The sequence below is a fragment of the Mustela nigripes genome, chromosome 14, assembly GCF_022355385.1.
Source record: "Mustela nigripes isolate SB6536 chromosome 14, MUSNIG.SB6536, whole genome shotgun sequence".
Classification (NCBI taxonomy): Eukaryota; Metazoa; Chordata; class Mammalia; order Carnivora; family Mustelidae; genus Mustela; species Mustela nigripes.
The window spans coordinates 103,822,706-103,841,022 of NC_081570.1; the positions used below are offsets into that span (position 1 = coordinate 103,822,706).

The following is an 18,317-nucleotide window of genomic DNA, read 5'->3' on the forward strand; positions in this document are numbered from 1 at the left end:
GCAATCTTGCCATTTGTGATAACATGGATAGACCTAGGGGGTATTATGCTAACTGAAATAAGTCAGACTGAGTTAGACAATACCATATGATTTCACTCATACATGGAATCTAAAAAACAAGTAAAAAAAAAAAAACAAAAAGCAGAATGAGATTTATAAATACAGAGAACAAACATGATTTTCAGAGGGTAGGAAGTGGGTAATGGGCAAAATGAATGAAGAAGAGTGGGAGATACAGGCTTCCAGTTATGGAGTGAATAAGTCATGGCAATAAAAGGAATACAGTCAATGATACTGTAATAGTGTTGTTTGGTGGTAGATCCCCACAGCCCTGCATTGGGATCTCTGCTCTGCAGGGAACCTGCTTCCCCACCTCTCTGTGCCTGCCTCTCTGCCTACTTGTGGTTTCTGTCTGTCAAATAAATATATAAAATCTTTTTAAAAAATCATATTTGCTAAGTCTTAAGATAATTTTATGTTTTAATTTATTTGTTCAAAACTGGACATTTTAAGGTTGAAGATATTGTAACAACTTTGGAATCAGATCCTATCTCCGTCCCCCAATTTCACTATATTGCTTTTCTTTTCCTATTTCCTGATTCTTATTTCATAACTTTCTTGGATTAGTTCTGTAGATTTTGTATTTCTTGGAGTACAGCCACTGAAGTCTCTCATTCCTTTTTAAATTTTTTTTTATTTAAAAGTCTAGGTTTCTATGAATTAGCCCCTTTGTTAGCTCAGTTTGGTGATTAGTCAATGACTTGCCAGACTCTTTCTTTAAATGATCTAGGAAGTCTTCCATTTTTTACCACAAATATTTGTGTGTGAAGGCAAATCTTCAAATCTGAAGTAGTTTGCAAGTTAGCTGTAGTTTTCACTTTTTGCTAGCAAAGGGCTACAAGGTCACCCAAATGTAAGTTACCAAGCCCTCTCAGGTTTTTCCTGTCCTTGCACATCTCTGTGTGCAGTCTTCTAGCTCCTCTAGATTCTCAGGAATGTGAGAGCTTTTCAAATTTCCCTGTGGTCATATCGGGTTTTTTTCCCCCCTAAATTTTCCCTTTAAACTTTGGGCCAGATTTTTTGGTATGGGCTGAATTGTGACCTCTGTCAACAATTCCATATGCTGACATCTTAACCATTTGAGAATGAAACTGTACTTGGAGATAAGGTCTGTAAGGATGTAATTCAGTTAAAATAAGATCATTAGGATGGAGCCTAACCCAATATGGCCAGTTTCCTTATAATAAAAGAAAGTTTGGACAGAGACATGCACTGAAGGAAGACAATGTGGAGACACAGAGAAAATATGACCACCTACAAGCCAAAGAGAGAGGCCTTAGAAGAAACCAACCCTGCCAACACCTTCATTTCAGACTTCCAACCTCCAGAATTGTGAGAAAATACATTTTTGTTTGTTTATTTACATCACAGAGTCTATGGCACTTTGTTATGGTAGTCCTAGAAAACTAATACAACTCATCTTTTCCCCAACTAAATCCACAGCTTCAACTAGCTGTAATGTTAACATTTCCAGCTGATTGCTATTGTTTTCCATAACTCCTATAAATAGAATCTTTTCCATGGAGCTGAACTTCAAGTTAGGTGAAATGTTAATAATGCCCCAAGAATTTTTTTTTCCAGAGCACTTCTGAAATATTGTCAAAATATTGACAGTTTAAGGGGATAGGGCATTTCACAAAACTCCAAACAGATCAGTTGTCTCTACTGGAGCTGATTCTTGACAGCTATCACCATGGTGCTGGGTGGGTGGGAATAGTTGCAATTAAAACACCACAGATTTCATTGTTCCTATGAAGTGCAGTGGCTTTCTTTGAATAAATACTTTCTGGTTGATTCCATGCTTTTGGTTAATTTCTGAAGTCTAAATTGTTAAGTTCTACTGTTTTGTCAGTGTTTTTGTTACATTTGTGGGAAAAGGATTCACTGAAGTCCTGATGCTGCCACTTTGAAAGTTTTGCCCCTCATCTTGTTTTTGAGGGGTATTTTTGCTGGATATAGAATTCCAGGTTTACAGTTCTTTTTCTTCTTTCAGGAATTTCAAGATATTGTTTCACAGTCTTTTGGTTTCTCCTGCTCTTATGAGAAGTCTGCTGTCATTTTTATCTGGTTTTCTGTCTGTAGTGTCTTTTTTTACTAGTTGCTTTTTAAAAAAAAAATTATTTATTTATTTGACAGGGAGAGACACAGCAAGAGACACAGCAGGGGAAGTGGGAGAGGGAGAAACATGCTTTCTGCCAAGCCAGGAGCCCAATGCGGGGCTCAATCCCAAGATCCTGGGATCATAACCTGAGCCAAAGGCAACCGTTTATGGACTGAGCCACCCAGGCACCCCTACTAGTTGCTTTTAAGGTTTTCTCTTTACCACTAGTTTTAAGCAATTTGATTATGATTTTCTTAGTGTAGTTTTCTTTCTGTGCTGTTTGGGGTTTGTTGAGTTACTTGAATCTTTGGACTATACATTTTATCAAATTTGGGGAAATACTGGGCAGTATTTTCCACATGTTTTTTGTCTTCTTCTTTTTCTGGGCTCTGATTATAAGCATAGTAAAACACCTGGTGTTGTCCCAAAGTTCTTGATTTTCTGTTTAGTTTTTTCAGTCTTTTCCCCTTTGTGTAATGTGGGTAGTTTCTACTGGTATGCCTTCAAGTTTACTGATCTTTTTCTGTGTGTAATCCGCTATCAATCCCATTCAGTCTATACTTCATCTCATACGCTGTATGCTTTAGAAGTTCAATGATATGTATATATATACATATACAGATATAAGTATATATATACATAAATTTTAATTTTTTGGTTGTCAAATGATCCTTTATTAAAATATTTTCCTTTGGGGTGCCTGGGTGGCTCAGTGGGTTAAGCCTCTGCCTTCAGCTCAGGTCATGATCTCAGGGTCCTGGGATCGAGCCCTGCATCGGGCTCTCTGCTCAGCAGGGAGCCTGCTTCCCCCCTCTCTGCCTGCCTCTCTGCCTACTTGTGATCTCTCTCTCTGTGTCAAATAAATAAATTAAATCTTAAAAAAAAATATTTTCCTTTCTTGTTCTTAACTAGTTGGGCATTTCACTGTACCACTATTGATGTCATCTATGATGTAATGAGGGTGGCAGCCATCAACATTGCAGTCCACAATTTAGGCAGCCCCCAGGATCTTTTTAATGGTTCCAGAGAGTTCTCTGGCTAAAGATTAGCCCCATGACTATCAGGCAATTTTGATAGTCTCATCAAAAATAATGTTTCTGCTGTTCTTAAAATTGGTTTCTTTCTGTCTTTTGGTGGTTCCTTGAGGGCTTTGATAATCAGGGAAGAAGCAGAATGTACCACTTTCAATCTGGTCCTGTCTGTTCTGAATGGTTAGTTGAGAACATGCAATCCTTATACCCTTCCATTCACCAGTTGCCTTGATGGTGTCATCACCAGCCTTTTTTGGAGACAGATCCAGGGTCCAATCTTTGGGTTCAGGGCAGGTGTGACACCAACATCCCCATTGGTGTGTCTCAGGTATATGACTTTGATCTCATTGGGGTGGAACTTAGGCAGCATGGTGGAGGCAGTGGGTGTCAGATAAATCTGGATTCAGGAAAATCAAAGACAGTTGCACATTCACCTGCTCTAAGCAAAAAACCAAAAGCTGTAAATTTTAATTTTTAAATTTTATTGTAAAATTATAATTTAAATATATATCAAATACATATACTTTTTCTTGTCTCTCCTTATGATGTGCATGATTTCCCCACCTTCTTTTTTTTTTAAGATTTTATTTATTTATTTGACAAACAGAGATCACAAGTAGGCCGAGAGGCAGGCAGAGAGAGAGGAGGAAGCAGGCTCCCTGCTGAGCAGAGAGCCCGATGTGGGGCTGAATCCCAGGACCCTGAGATCATGACCTGAGCTGAAGGCAGAGGTTTTAACCCACTGAGCCACCCAGGTGCCCCCCCTACCTTCTTGAACATATAAATGCACTTACAATAGCTGTTTTAATGTTCTTCTCTAATAAGTCTATTACTGTATAACCTCCAAGTCTATTTTCAATTATTGAATTTTTTTCCTTCTTACTATAAGTTGAGTTTCTTGCTCTTTTGTAGGCCTGATAATTTTGGATTGATGCCAGACATTGTAAATTTTACATAGGTGATTGATGAATTTTTTAGTACAGTTGAGATTTGAACAACATGGGTTTGAACTCTGTGGGTTCACCGAGGATTTTTTTTGATACAGTACAGTACTGTAAATGTATTTTCTCTTTCTTATGATTTTAATAACATTCCTTTATCTAGATTACATTATAAGAATCAAAAAAATGTGTGATATTATATTATCAAGAAGGTTTCTAGTCAACAGTAGCTGTTAGTATTTAAGTTCTGGGGAGCCAAATGTTATCTGTAGATTTTCAACTGAATGGGAGGTTTGCACCTTGAACCCCCATGTTGTACAAGGTTCAATTGTATTTCTTTAAGTGTTTTTGAAATTTACTTTTGGACATAGTTTCTTAGAAATAATTTGATTCCTTTAAGACTAGCTATTAATTTTTGTTGGGTGGAATCAGAATAGCCTTAGTCCAGTGCTAGTTTTGCCTCTTTACTAAAGCAAGACCCATCTGATGACTTTATGTATGGTAAAAAAATCATTTAAATTCTGATTGGTGGGAACACAGACTATGCCTACCCCTGTGTAAGCTCTGGATCTTATTCCATATTCCATTATTCCATTCTGTCTAATTCCATTCTCTCTAATGATCTTTCCTTTGCTTGTCATGTGCTAATTAACATTCTGCTAAAGAGTTTAGCGGAATCCTCTGTGGATCTCTAGATCTTTCTATATGTGTGCCTCTCTCTCCTCTCCAAGACTTTGCCACATAATTTCTAGGTACCTTGATCTTCTTGAACTCTGAATTTTGTTTCATTACTGAATGGAGATCACTGAACTCTGTTTTCATATCCTTTCCTTGTGCTGTGGCCTAGAAACTTTCACAATGAAGTGAACCAGGGCATTCACAGGGTTTTCCTCATTTATTTACTTTCTCTCAATGTTCTCTATCTCGTGCTACTTATTGTTTAATATATGAAATGCTTTTTCCTGGAATTTTGCCCAATTGTTAAGGCAGATGGACAAATCTGGTTACTGTTTTACATCATGGCAGGGGAAGAAGTCCAAAAACCTGATTCTTAAAATGCAGAGTTGACATCTGGGCTAATACTCAATGACAGGCAAGTATTAAAAGGCTATAAACTTATTTTGTTGCTACTTAGCAACAAAAGACACTGAAGGCCACCTGGGTGGGTCAGTTGGTTGAGCTTCTGCCTTCAGCTCAGGTCATGGTCCTGGGGTCCTGGGATTGAACCCTGAATCAGGGTCCTTGTTCAGGGGGGAGACTGCTTCTCCCTCTCCCTCTGCCCCTCCTCCCACTTGTGCTTTCTCTTTCTCTGCATCTCTTTGTCTCAAATGAATAAATAAAGAATAAGACAATACAATTAATGTCACAGTAATAAAAAGGCACCTGGGTAGTTCAGAGGTTAAGTACCTGTCTTCGACTCAAGACATGATCTCTAGGTCCTGGAATTGAGCCCCAGGTCAGGCTCCCAGCTCAGCTGGGAGTCCGCTTCTCCCTCTCCTTCTCCCTCTGACTCATCTCCTGCTTGTGCTCTGTCTGTCTCTCTCTCTCAAATGGATAAATAAAATCTTTTTCTTTAAGTTTTGTAAGTCCTGGACAGAGTAATTAGGCAAGGAAAAGAAATAAAAGTCATCCCAAATTGGCAACGAAGAAGCAAAACTATGACTCTGCAAATGACATGATAGTATGTGTAAAAAAATCTAAGAACTCAACCAAGAACTAGTAAACAAATTTTGTAAAGTTAAAGGATAAAAATCAATATACATGTGATGTGATGAGCCCTGGATGTGATATGAAACTAATGAATCATTGAATATTATATCAAAAATTAATGATGTACTATATGTTGGCTAATTGAATTTAGATTTTTAAAATTAGTATACAAAAATCTGTTGCATTTCTATACACTAATAATTAACTAGCAGAAAGAGAAACTAAGAAAACTATCCCACTTTTAGTTGCATCAAAAAGAATGAAATACCAGGGATTAATTTAACCAAGGTGAAAGACCTGTACTCTGAAAACTATAAGACATTGATTAAATAAGTTGAAATAGACACAGGCAAATGGAAAGATATTCCACACTCATTAATTGGAAGAATGAATAATTTACAGTGTCTATACTACCCACATCAACCTACAGAGCCAATGCAATCCCTATCAAAATCCAATGCATTTTTCACTAAAATATATACATATGCACACAATGGAACAATACTCAGACATAAAAAGGCAGGAAATATTGCCACTTGCAACCACATGGATACTTATTGAGGGCATTATGCTAAGTGAAATAAGTCAGGCAGAGAAAAACAAGTACTGAAGGACCTCACTTATTTGTGGAATCTAAAATAAAACAAAAACAAGGCTGAATTCACAGAAGGCAGAAGCTCAGCCAGTTGAGCCACCCAGGTGCCCTGCAATGTCTTCTTCAAATTCACGTTTAATCTAAGTAGCAATTCATTGTTCATTGCCAGAGATGGAAAGTGGGATGGGTGGGTGAAATGAGTGAAGGGAGTCAAAGGCATAAACTTTCAGTTATAAAATGGATAAATCCTGGGGATAATGTACATCATGATGACTACAGCTAGTAATATTATATTGTATATTTCAAAGTTGCTAACAGCATATGTCTCAAAAGTTCACATCACAAGAAAAAAATTATAATTATGTATGGTGACAGATGTTGAATAGACTTATTGAGGTGATTACTTGGCAATATATACAAATACTAAATCATTATGTTGTATACCTGAAACTAATATAACACTATATATCAATTATATCTTAATATAAAATTAGAATTTAAGTATCAACCTTCAGTCCTAATATAATGTTCAGAAGCTAAAACAGTAAGGAGTGTAGTTAGAACTCAAATTCTGGTGTGTGAACAGAGGTATATTATAAAGACTAAATAGGTCTTGAGCACTCCAACTGAGAAACCATAACAAATTACCACAAGTTTAGCACTTAAAACATGCAAATTTATTATTTTACAGTTCTGTAGGTCAGAAATCTGGGTACCACATGGCATGGCTGGTTCCTTGACTTGGTGTCTCAAAAGACTGAAATCAAGATGTCCGGAGGGCTATATTTCTTTCTCAGGATTATACAGGAGAACACCCTTCTAGGCTTATTCTGATCATTGGCAGAATTCAATGTGGCTGTAATCCCCATTTCCTAGCTGTGTGCCATCCAGAAGTCATTCTCATTTTCTAGAGGCTGCCTGTATCCCCTAGTTAGTGGCCCCTTCCATAGGTAGATTGGGTCCTTCATGTTTGAATCTCTCTGACTCTTCCCTTTGCCTCATCTCTCCTGCTACGTATTTTTTCACTCTAGTTGGAAAAATTTGTTTTTTTTTTAAGATTTTATTTATTTATTTGGCAGACAGAGATCACAAGTAGGCAGAGAGGCAGACAGAGAGAGAGGGGGAAGCAGGCTTTCTGCTGAGCAGAGAGCCCGATGTGGGGCTCGATCCCAGGACTCTGGGATCATGACCTGAGCCGAAGGCAGAGGCTTAACCCACTGAGCCACCCAGGTGCCACGGAAAAATTTGTTTTTAAGGGCTTAGGCGATTAGATTTGGATGACCCAGATAATCCAGGGTAATCTCCATGTATTAAGGCCCATAATCTTAAACACATTTGCAAAATCCATTTCATCAAGTAATACCACATAATCACAGGATCCAGCAATTAGGGAATAGACATCTTAGGGGGGGCCATTATTTAGTTTACCGTTTCTGTGTATTGGCTAAAATCTTCATCCTATCCTGTACCTTTATACTCCCAGAAGACAGAGGAATAAACAATTCTATCTTTGGGAGACCTTTGACTTTCTCACCCTTGCTGTTATTCAGTTTCATCTTGGAGACAGAAATAAACAGGTACAAAATATCATCACAAAGTATCAAATCTGGAAGGAATATTTTTAGTCACCTAGTCCAGACTTCTTATTTTACAGACGAGAAGAGTAACGTTCAGAGACAAGAAGATGCTTTGACTAGTTAATGGTAGTTAATGGTAATTAATGGTAGAATTGAATTCTGAATCTGCAGATCCTTGCCAATATGTGGTTTCATTAATTACCTGACTAGGCATTTATCTATCCTTTCTTAACTTCAATTTGTTCTTCTGAAAAATGGGAAGGAAACAGTCAAGAAAACAAAGAGGCAACCCACGGAATGAGAGAAGATATTTGCAAATGACAGTACAGACAAAAGGTTGATATCCAGGATCTATAAAGAACTCCTCAAACTCAACACACACAAAACAGATAATCATATCAAAAAATGGGTAGAAGATTTGAACAGACACTTCTCCCATGAAGACATACAAATGGCTATCAGACACATGAAAAAATGTTCATCATCACTAGCCCTCAGGGAGATTCAAATTAAAACCACATTGAGATATCACCTTACACCAGTTAGAATGGCCAAAATGAGCAAGACAGAAACAACATGTGGTGGAGGGGATGTGGAGAAAGGGGGACCCTCTTACACTGTTGGTGGGAATGTAAGCCTCATTGGAGAACAGTGTGGAGATTCCTCAAGAAATTAAAAATAGAGCTTCCCTATGAGCCTGCAATTGCACTTCTGGGTATTTACCCCAAAGATAGAGATGTAGTGAAAAGAAGGGCCATCTGTACCCCAATGTTTATGGCAGCAATGTCCACGGTCACCAAACTGTGGAAAGAACCAAGATGCCCTTCAACAAACGAATGGATAAAGAAGATGTGGTCCATATACACTATGGAGTATTATGCCTCCATCAGAAAGGACGAATACCCAACTTTTGTCGCAACATGGACGGGACTGGAAGAGATTATGCTGAGTGAAATAAGTCAAGCAGTGAGAATCAATTATCATATAGTTTCACTTATTTGAGGAGCATAACAAATAGCAGGGAGGACATGAGGAGTTAGAGAGGAGAAAGGAGCTGGGGGAAATTGTAAGGGGAGGTGAACCATGAGAGACTATGGACTCTGAAAAACAATCTGAGGGTTTTGAAGTGGTGGGGGGTGGGAGGTTGGGGTACCAGGTGGTGGGTATTATAGAGGGCATGGATTGCATGGAGCACTGGGTGTGGTGCAAAAATAATGAATACTGTTATGCTGAAAATAAATAAAAAATAAATTTTAAAAAAATTATTAAGAACTTAGAAGCAAGGAAAAAAATGAGAATAGTAATGATCTTTCCTTCTCAAAGTTGTTGCAAGAATTAAAATTTAAATATGTAAAGTACATGGTACAGTAACTATACCTGACATTTAGTAAGCAAGGAAATGTGAGCTATCATTATTGTTGTTGTTGTTACTATTATATTATTATTTTATGAATCAAGTCTGCAACAACATATAGGCACCTTCTCTCTCTTTTTTTCTTAAAGATTTAATTTATTTATTTGTCAGAGAGAGAAAGAGAGAATGTGCGTGCACCAGCACAAGCAGGGGGAGTGGCAGGCAGAGCGGGTAGTTGGAGAAGCAGGCTCCCTGCTGGGCAAGGAATCCCACGTGGGATTATTCCCAGGACCCTGGGATCATGACCTGAGCTGAAGGCAGTGGCTTAACCAACTGAGTCACCCAGGTGTCCCATAGGCACCTTCTCTTGACTGATCTTTTCTTGCTTTGATAACTGAATAATTTAGTTGAAGCAATTGTGAATGTGAGACTTCTATATTATATCATTGCCTTTTCAATGTGATCCCTTTTCTCTGGTTGATTGACTTGAAAATTTAGATGGGTAAGAAAATCCGTACTACCCAAACTAAACCTTTATGTTAAAGAGATAAAAGAGGTAAGCAGAGAGGGGATGAGAAGGAGGTTTTGCTGAAGAGTTAGATATGAGCAGGTGATAAGGGGAGGGATGGCCTAAAGACGACTCCCAGGTTTCTGACAAGGAGTTAAGGAATATTGTCAGAAGGAAGTTTAGAGGCATTAGGTCTAATTTTATCAATTACTTGTCATGTTGCATGTAGTTTCATATGATAGTTGGCTTTTTAATTTCCCATTTCAGAGGAAATCTTACATTAAAAATTGTTATAATCAAATCTACCTACCTCCCTGAAAGATTCTTGTGAAAATATGTTCAGAAAATGTAGTTTAAAAATAAAGAAAATACAATTGTATTTGTTTTATGAGAGAGAAATAAGTGTATGTAATTATAAAATAGTTGTTTAAAAGTGGAGCTGATATAGCTGTTGAAATTAAAAGATCAGAGAAGGTAAATCAATAAATAGAAAATAATATTTTATTCTTAACACAAACAGTGTGTCGTTTGAGTCAATCTGGTTGGAAGGGAAATAACATTTTTAAAGGGGAACTTGAAATGGCTGCAGTGGTGTAATGGAGGGACTTATACATTGAAAGTTAACGATGTTCACTGTTCTTTTATTCAATGCTTAATTTAATCTTAACAAAAATTCTGTAATCCAGACATTATCTCATCTTAAACATGAACAAACTCAGGCTTAGAGTAGCTAAGTATATTATTAATGGTCGATGTTAAAAAGTGACAAGGCTATGCTTTAATCCCAAGTCTGTATCTCTGGGGTAAATATCAAGTCGTGCAATTGCTGGGTCATAGGGTAGCTCTATTTTTAATGTCATAACCTTAACTTCCATAATGTTTTCCAGAGCGGCTGTATAAGCACTGGGTGTTATATGCAACTAATGAATCATTGAACACTACATCAAAAACTAATGATGTGCTATATGTCAGATAATTAAGCATAATAAAAAAACAACAACAAACAAAAACCCCAAGTCTGCCAAACTCCTAAACCCAATGGCTTACACCAGAGGCTGGCAAACATTTTTGTAAAGGGTCTGAAATCAGTTTAGGTTTTGTGGGCCATATTGTCTCCTTCTCAACTACTCAGTTCTGCCATTGTACCACAAAAGCAGCTATAGATGATACATAAATGAGTGGGTGTGGCTGTAAGTCAATAAAACTTTATTTATAAAAGTAAATTGATATACTAAATTTGACTACTGACCACTGGCTTACACTAAAGAAAGGAGACAGCTTAACAGTTTCTATGAAAAATGGTGATGCCAAGACACAAAGCCTCATTTAAAGACAATCCACTAAGAAAATTATTTCAGATGCAAGTTAATGAACTGCAATGTTTCTTAGAATTTGCAATGGTTATGTCACAGCCTAGCTTACATTCACTGTTCATGGTAAAGCAGAATGGCAAGACACTAATTAAAATTCTAAAATAATCTAGAAATATCATCTTACTAAACAGTTCCAAATTTGTCTTTCTCCCAGCCTTTTATTGGAGCTATTGACTAGGAAAATGAGCAGTGTGCATTTGACTTTTTCCTTTATATTCCCTCTATCAGTTTTTTTGAGAGGTAGTATTAGCCGCAGACATAATGAAGGAAAAAAGAACAGGCAGAGGGAGGGGTGGTCACAGATTTATAGTATAATGGATGGCATAACTTCTGAGGCTTCTAGATTGGGGGTCTCTCATAATTAGCCCCTGATAATCCTAAATTTTCCATAGCAAGTGAGATGATCAGTATATTCATTTTCTATTAATGCCATAAAATTTACCACAAACTTAGTGGTTTGAACACTCATTTATTACCTCACAGTTTTGTGGGTCAGAAGTCCAGGCACAGCATGGCTTAACTGGGTCTTCTATCTCACAGAAGTACAGGCACAAGAAGAACATGACTCAGAGTAAAAGAAAGGCAAGCTGGGCTCTTATTTAGAGATTTTGGGTAAGATTACCCTTCCATATTTATTCAAGTTGTTGGCAAAACTTAGCTTCTTGTGAATTGAGAACCAAAGTTACCCTTTCCTAAACATGTTGCCCCCTTCATCTTCAAGCCAAACTGACACCTGGAATCCTATTTGTGATTCAAATTTCTGACTTTGCCTTCTGCTCTGCTTTTAAGGATTTGTGTGATTAGATCAGTCCACCTGCATAATTTCCATACCTTAAAGTCATGCAATTAATAATCTTAATTACTCCTACAAACCCTTTCTGCCATATAATATAGTAAATTCATGTGAGTAACACCAGGAGGCAACGGTCATGGAGGCTATCTCACACTAAGTTAGAATTTGTTATTGCAACTTCTTTCCAGGGAAGAGGAAGGTTGGGAGGGAAAGTACTGGGTTCTAATTTAACTCATCAGCTGTTGCTTTTCAGTGTTAGTGCTGAAGACTGAAGTTCCTTCTTTTATCCCTTTTAACAAAAGTTTTACAGGGCACATATAAATTAAAGAGAGATAAAAGAACTTAGAGACCAGTGGGGAGCCTCACAGGCTAATAACTAACAGTGATAGGCATGACAAGTAAACACAAGGCAAAGGAGCACAGCAGTGAGGGGGAGTGCATATTTTCCAGTCTCAGAGTGTCGTGTTACACTATTTAGAAGAGGTGCCATCTCATCCACCAAAGGATGAGTAAGAGTTAGTTAGCTCTTCCAGTGTTTGTCACTGTGTTTGTCATTGTCTTTTTGTTTTCTTTCCTAATTTTCATTTCAGTTAAGAAGAGCTCAAAGAAATGGAAAATTGAACTGTGGTCACTTCATTTATCTTTCCAGGATTTCCCAACCATCCTGAATTACAAAGGTATTCTTCTTGGTTTTCTTGATCATTTATCTGATAACTCTTCTGGGAAGTGCTTTCACATTAACAGTAATCAGAGTCAGTCCTGTCCTCCACACTCTATTATATCATTAGCAACTTGAGCTTTTTGAACTTCTGCTACTTGTCCACTACCATTCTGGTCATGCTGGTGAACTTATTCCAGAAGAAGATCATGTCATATGAAGGCTGCCTTTCTCAGATGTTCCTGTGACCTGTGCTGAGGAAATCTTGTTGGCTGTTTTAACTTATGAATGCTGTGTAGCCATTTGCCACCTCTTTAACTGCCTGCTTCTCATGATTCCAAAGGTCTGTGTGTATTGGTTGACTGGAACTTGCCTGCATGGCCTAGAGAATTCTGTGACACACTCGGGGCTGGCAGTCATGTTCACTTTGTGTGGGCTCAACCAGATCAGGCACTTTCTCTGTGATATCCCACTGTTCCTGGAGCTCTCCTATTCAGACATCTTTCTCAATGAGTCTGTGTTCCATGTCGCCAGCACCACCACCGGCCTGAAGCCTTGCCTATTTATTGCAATGTCTTACCTACTCATCATCTCTGCCATCCTTGGGATTTCCTCAGGGCAGAAACAAGGTCTTTTTCTGGGCATCTACTTCACTGTAGTGGTGACCTTATTTGGGACAGCTGACTTCAACAATGACAACCCAAAGCAGGCTACAACTCAGATGTGGATATCCTTGTTTCTGTACTTCTCTGTGTTGTGACCCCTTTGTTGAACTCCATCATCTACAGCCTGTGAAACAAGGAAATCAAGAACGCCCTGAGTAAGCCAGCTAAAGAAGGTGGATTCTGTAGTAATATCAGTGAGTAGATAAACATTTTTCATTCTGCAGAGTTTTTCTTTCTTACTTTAAAAAAAATGGATTTATTTATTTATTTTAGAGAGAGAAGGGGAAAGGACAGTGGGACAGGGAGAGAATCCTCAAGCAGACTCCCCACTGAGTGTGGAGCCCAATGTGGGGCTCAATCCCAAGACCTGGGATCATAACTTGAGCTGAAATCAAGAGTCAGATACCTGGGGTGCCTGGATGGCTCAGTGGGTGGGGAAACTGACTCTTGGTTTCAGCTCAGGTCTCAAGGTTCTGCGATCAAGCCTGGCATTGGGCTCTATGCTCAGTGGGGAGTCTGCTTGTCCCTCTCCATCCCCCTCTGCCCCTCTCTCTGCTTGAGTACTCTCTCTCTCAAAAACAAATTTTAAGAAAATCTTTTTTAAAAAAGTCAGGTGCTTAACCAACTAAGCCATACAGGTGCACCCAGTATGAATCTTTTTCTTTCTTTCTTTCTTTCTTTCTTTCTTTCTTTCTTTCTTTCTTTCTCTTCCTTTCCAGTTGATCACTTTTATTTATATAATCCTTTAGTTATTTTATAAAAGTACCATGTTTATTGATTTTTAGACCATTTAAAAACTGTGTGTATTTAAGGTATACAAGATGATAAGTTGATATACATATACATAGTGAATGGCTAGTCAAGCTAATTAACATATCATCTTCTCATGTAGTTACCAACTTTTATGTGTATGTGGTAAGACCTCTTTATTCTCTTAGCAGATTTCCAGTATTCAATACCCACAATTCCTAACAAAAAATCTGGTACTGAAATTCACTTGCATATGTCCCAAAAGAGAAAAGAAGCTAATCTCCTCATTGTATGCTGGGCAAAGATGATTGCCATGACTTTAATGAATACATGAGAGAATTAATTGTTTTTCATTTATAGCAATTTCTATTCAAGCTATTGCCCTTGAGTTGTGTTTGTACTCTGAGGAATCTCAAAACAGCTGCTTAGAGAGAGGTTACATGGTTACTCCCAAATGGCCAGTCCACAATCATTTATAAATGTCCTTTCTAGAAAAATGAATACTTTGAGAGATCAAAGAAAGATTTTTGACTCCTCTATTAGGCAATGAGTATACTCAAGGCAGGTCCAGGAATGGCAGATCTCTGTCATGATGCATGGATGTCATGATGCATGGAATTGATAGCCTGTTTTACCAGGGAGTATCCTTTCCAGTCTGGAAAAAACTAGAGTAGAAAGCAGGAAGCCCTGCCACGAAATCAGAAATCCAAAGCTTTCAGCAAAACTTAGTGGTAAGTAGTTCATTTACCATGACAATTGAGAAAAACTGCCCAGTATCAGGATATACCTACTTCTACAGGGCATGTTATAAGATACAGTGCATATTTTCTTAACCATTTTTATGATATTTATGTAATGACATCTATTAAATATCATTTTCATGTTATCAATGTCTACAATAATAATAATCAAACCAGAATTGAAATTACCTGAGAGATTATCAGCTTGAAAACCTAAGAAGTACCTGAATTCCTTAGGTAAGATAATATGAGGGGAAAATTTGTTCATGATATATAATATTTACATATATTACTTATAAGTATTATACTTATATATATTTTATATATATATATAAGTATACATATATACTTATATATTATTTATTTTTTATTATTTATTTTATATATATATATATAATTACTCCTACTCTAATTTTGACAAACCAGATGGAAAGCAGTAATTTTCAAGCAGATAGAGTATTTCCTATGTGTCCCCTATAATATGACATTAAGGACACACGAAATATTTGTTTAAATAAAATATAATTAAATTTGCATAACTCATATTTGAAAACTTTTTTGTTCACTATGTCAGGGGTTCTCATATCTATATTACAATCCATTGATGTTTGGGAGGTGTCTTACATGCAATTTATTAATTATCATAAAGCCCTGAAGTTTGTGAGTCATATTGACTGGTCCTGCCCATACTCAATGAAAGGGGATTTTGGTAGAACTGTGTACCAGAGGGTAGGATTTTGGAAGGTCATCTTAGAACTTTTCCTACCATAAATGGTGGTTTTCTTTCATTTTTCCTGTTACATATGTCTTCCTATAAAAGAGTAACCTTTTGGGGGGAACCCGTATCTTGTTACTAACAATCATAAGAATTACAGACAAAGCTATGCAGAGATGGAAGGGAAGATGGGATGGTTTGTAAACTGACTTTCTTTGTATGGTCGATCTTATATGATATAAACAAAAAACTAGGACACACACCAAACTGTTCGTAGTGATGCCAGGCAGAATGTGACATGAAGGTGAAGATATTTCACTTTCATTTGATATGCCTATGACTCTGGTATATTTATCAGTAAGTATATGCTTTTTTTGAAATTTATTTTTTTAAAGATTTTATTTGTCAGAGAGAAAGAGCAAAAGCATACAAGCAGGGGGAGCAGCAGGAAGAGGAGAAATAGCTCCCTGCTGAGCAAGAGCCCAATGTGGGACTCAATCCCAGGACTTGGGATCACGACCTGAGCTAAAGGCAAATGCTTAACTGACTGAGTCACCCAGGTGTCCCGCTCTTTTTGAAATTTAAAATCCCATAAAATTTTTAATTTTAAAAATTTAGTAAAACCTCCTTGTACATTTCTTTGTAATCCCCTGTCAATCTATAAATATTTTAAAATAATAAGTCTTCTAAGATGTAAACAGTTAATTATTAAGTCAAAATTGGGACCTATCTATCTACCTATCCATCTATCTATGTATTTGTCTCCACATAGCATTAGGCCAGGAATGTTTCAGTCATGTGGAATGTTATCATTCCAAAGTATGTTCATGAATGTTAAATAGGGATTTTCCCAAGGTAGGTGAGAACTATGGATATATTGATATATTAGGTCTGAAAATGTTCTTCTGAATATGAACATTTTAAGGTCTTAACAATGCCATGTTTTCAGGTGTGTAACAACATTGGCAGAACAGTGTAATGCCAGTTCTGAAAGGAACTGTACAAACAATTCAAATAATCTACATTTGAAACCTGAATCAATTCTCTGCAAGGCATGTAGCAATCTAGACTGCTTTAATATCTCCCATGATAGGGTCTCATTATTCTCTATGTATTTTAAAATTCTTGCATATGTAGTAGAAATACAGTTACTAAAACAAAAAGTCGCAAGTCTAAATAAGATAAAGGAAGAATAGTTACCAGACCAATTAAGCACAAGGGTGAGAGGATTACAATTCAATATGAATTTGGCAATTTGGCCAAGTGGATTACCAAGAAATACTTGAAGTGAAGCAACCAAAGGGAATTGTAACCAAATTCCACATCATTCATAGAGCAGTATGGGGAGGTCAAAACAGACTACGAGGATGATCTTTTGAAGATTTGAGCTTCTGTTCTCTCACTGCAAACAGAGCTAATAATAGTACTTACACTTTCAAGTTGTTTGAGAATTCATGGAGCAATCATGAAAAGTACCTGGCTTATAGGACATGTTCAACTAGCATTAAGTGGGAGTTATAGTGATGGTGTTAATGGTGTGTACAAGAGGACAAGAAAACACAGTGTCCCACTTTGAGGTGGCCTTGACTAGATAATCACAAAATTGGTAGGAAGTTTTCCAAAGTGGAGTAGGTAAGAACAGGGTCATCTTTTCATTTTCATCATAGTTTGAGATAAAAGGGATTTCCATCCAATTTGCCTGAGGTAAATACATATGATGTACATGCACATTAAATTTTGAGAAGCATTGCCTATTTAATGACCTCTGAATATTTTATCTGGTCTTACATGCCCATATGATGGGGAAGGGTACAAACAGAAATCTGGGCAAAGCAAAAATAGCTTATCTCTTATAGCAATAAATTAACTTTGCCACAAACACCTCAAATATTCTGGATGTTCTTTTAGAAGAATTATCTTGACTACTCTTACTAATCATTGTGTGTGTATATCTGTGTGATTATGTTCTAAGTAGATAAGCAATTTACTTGGCAACATGAAAATTATATTTCAATTTTAATCATTTCTTTGCATCACTAGAAATATGAATAGATGTTTTCCTTGTGTGTTCTAAGGTTTTCACAATCACACCAACTATCCTGGTTTATATTATACTTATTTTGTTTCCTTGAAGGAAATAAACCCCTAAGATTAGTCAGCAAAACATTTTGTAAGTGCTAGTTATTATTACTTTGTGTGTCTCTTCTCACTATTTGGTTTGAAAGATTCTGGTTGAATTCAGTTATGTATAAAATGTTCCTTCTTTCCAAAGTAACTCATTGAGTTATATTTATCTTTTAGTTTTTAAATTTTATTTAAATCCAACCATTAGTTTCAGTTGTAGAATTCAGTTATGCATCATTTGCATATAATACGCAGTGCTCATCACATCAGTGCCCTCCTTAATGCCCATCACTTAGTTACCCTATCAGAGCTTTGTTTTATTTTTTGTTTAGGTGGGTTATACTGAACTTATTTTAATCTTTAAAGAAAAACATACCTCTTTTAAACTACATTCAACAAGATTTCTTTCAAGCTAGACATTTTTGTGAATAGAGCCAGCCTGTAAAGGTTTACCCTCTAACCTCTTTTTCTGACAAAACACAGCCTCACTTAAAAATGGAGAGAAAGGTCATTCTCATAAAGCAGAGGGGTTGAGACTGAGATTGCCTATTCACATGCAGTACTGTGTAAATTCCAAAAGGCAAGTGTTTCAGAGTATCACATAAACTGTAGTGTATCAGGG

General features: G+C 37.0%; 1 pseudogene; it reads left to right on the forward strand.

Annotated features, from left to right (window-relative positions):
• The first annotated feature begins 12,652 nt into the window (after nucleotides 1–12,652).
• LOC132002123 (olfactory receptor 5AN6-like) lies at nucleotides 12,653–13,568 on the forward strand (annotated as a pseudogene).
• The last annotated feature ends 4,749 nt before the right edge of the window (nucleotides 13,569–18,317 follow it).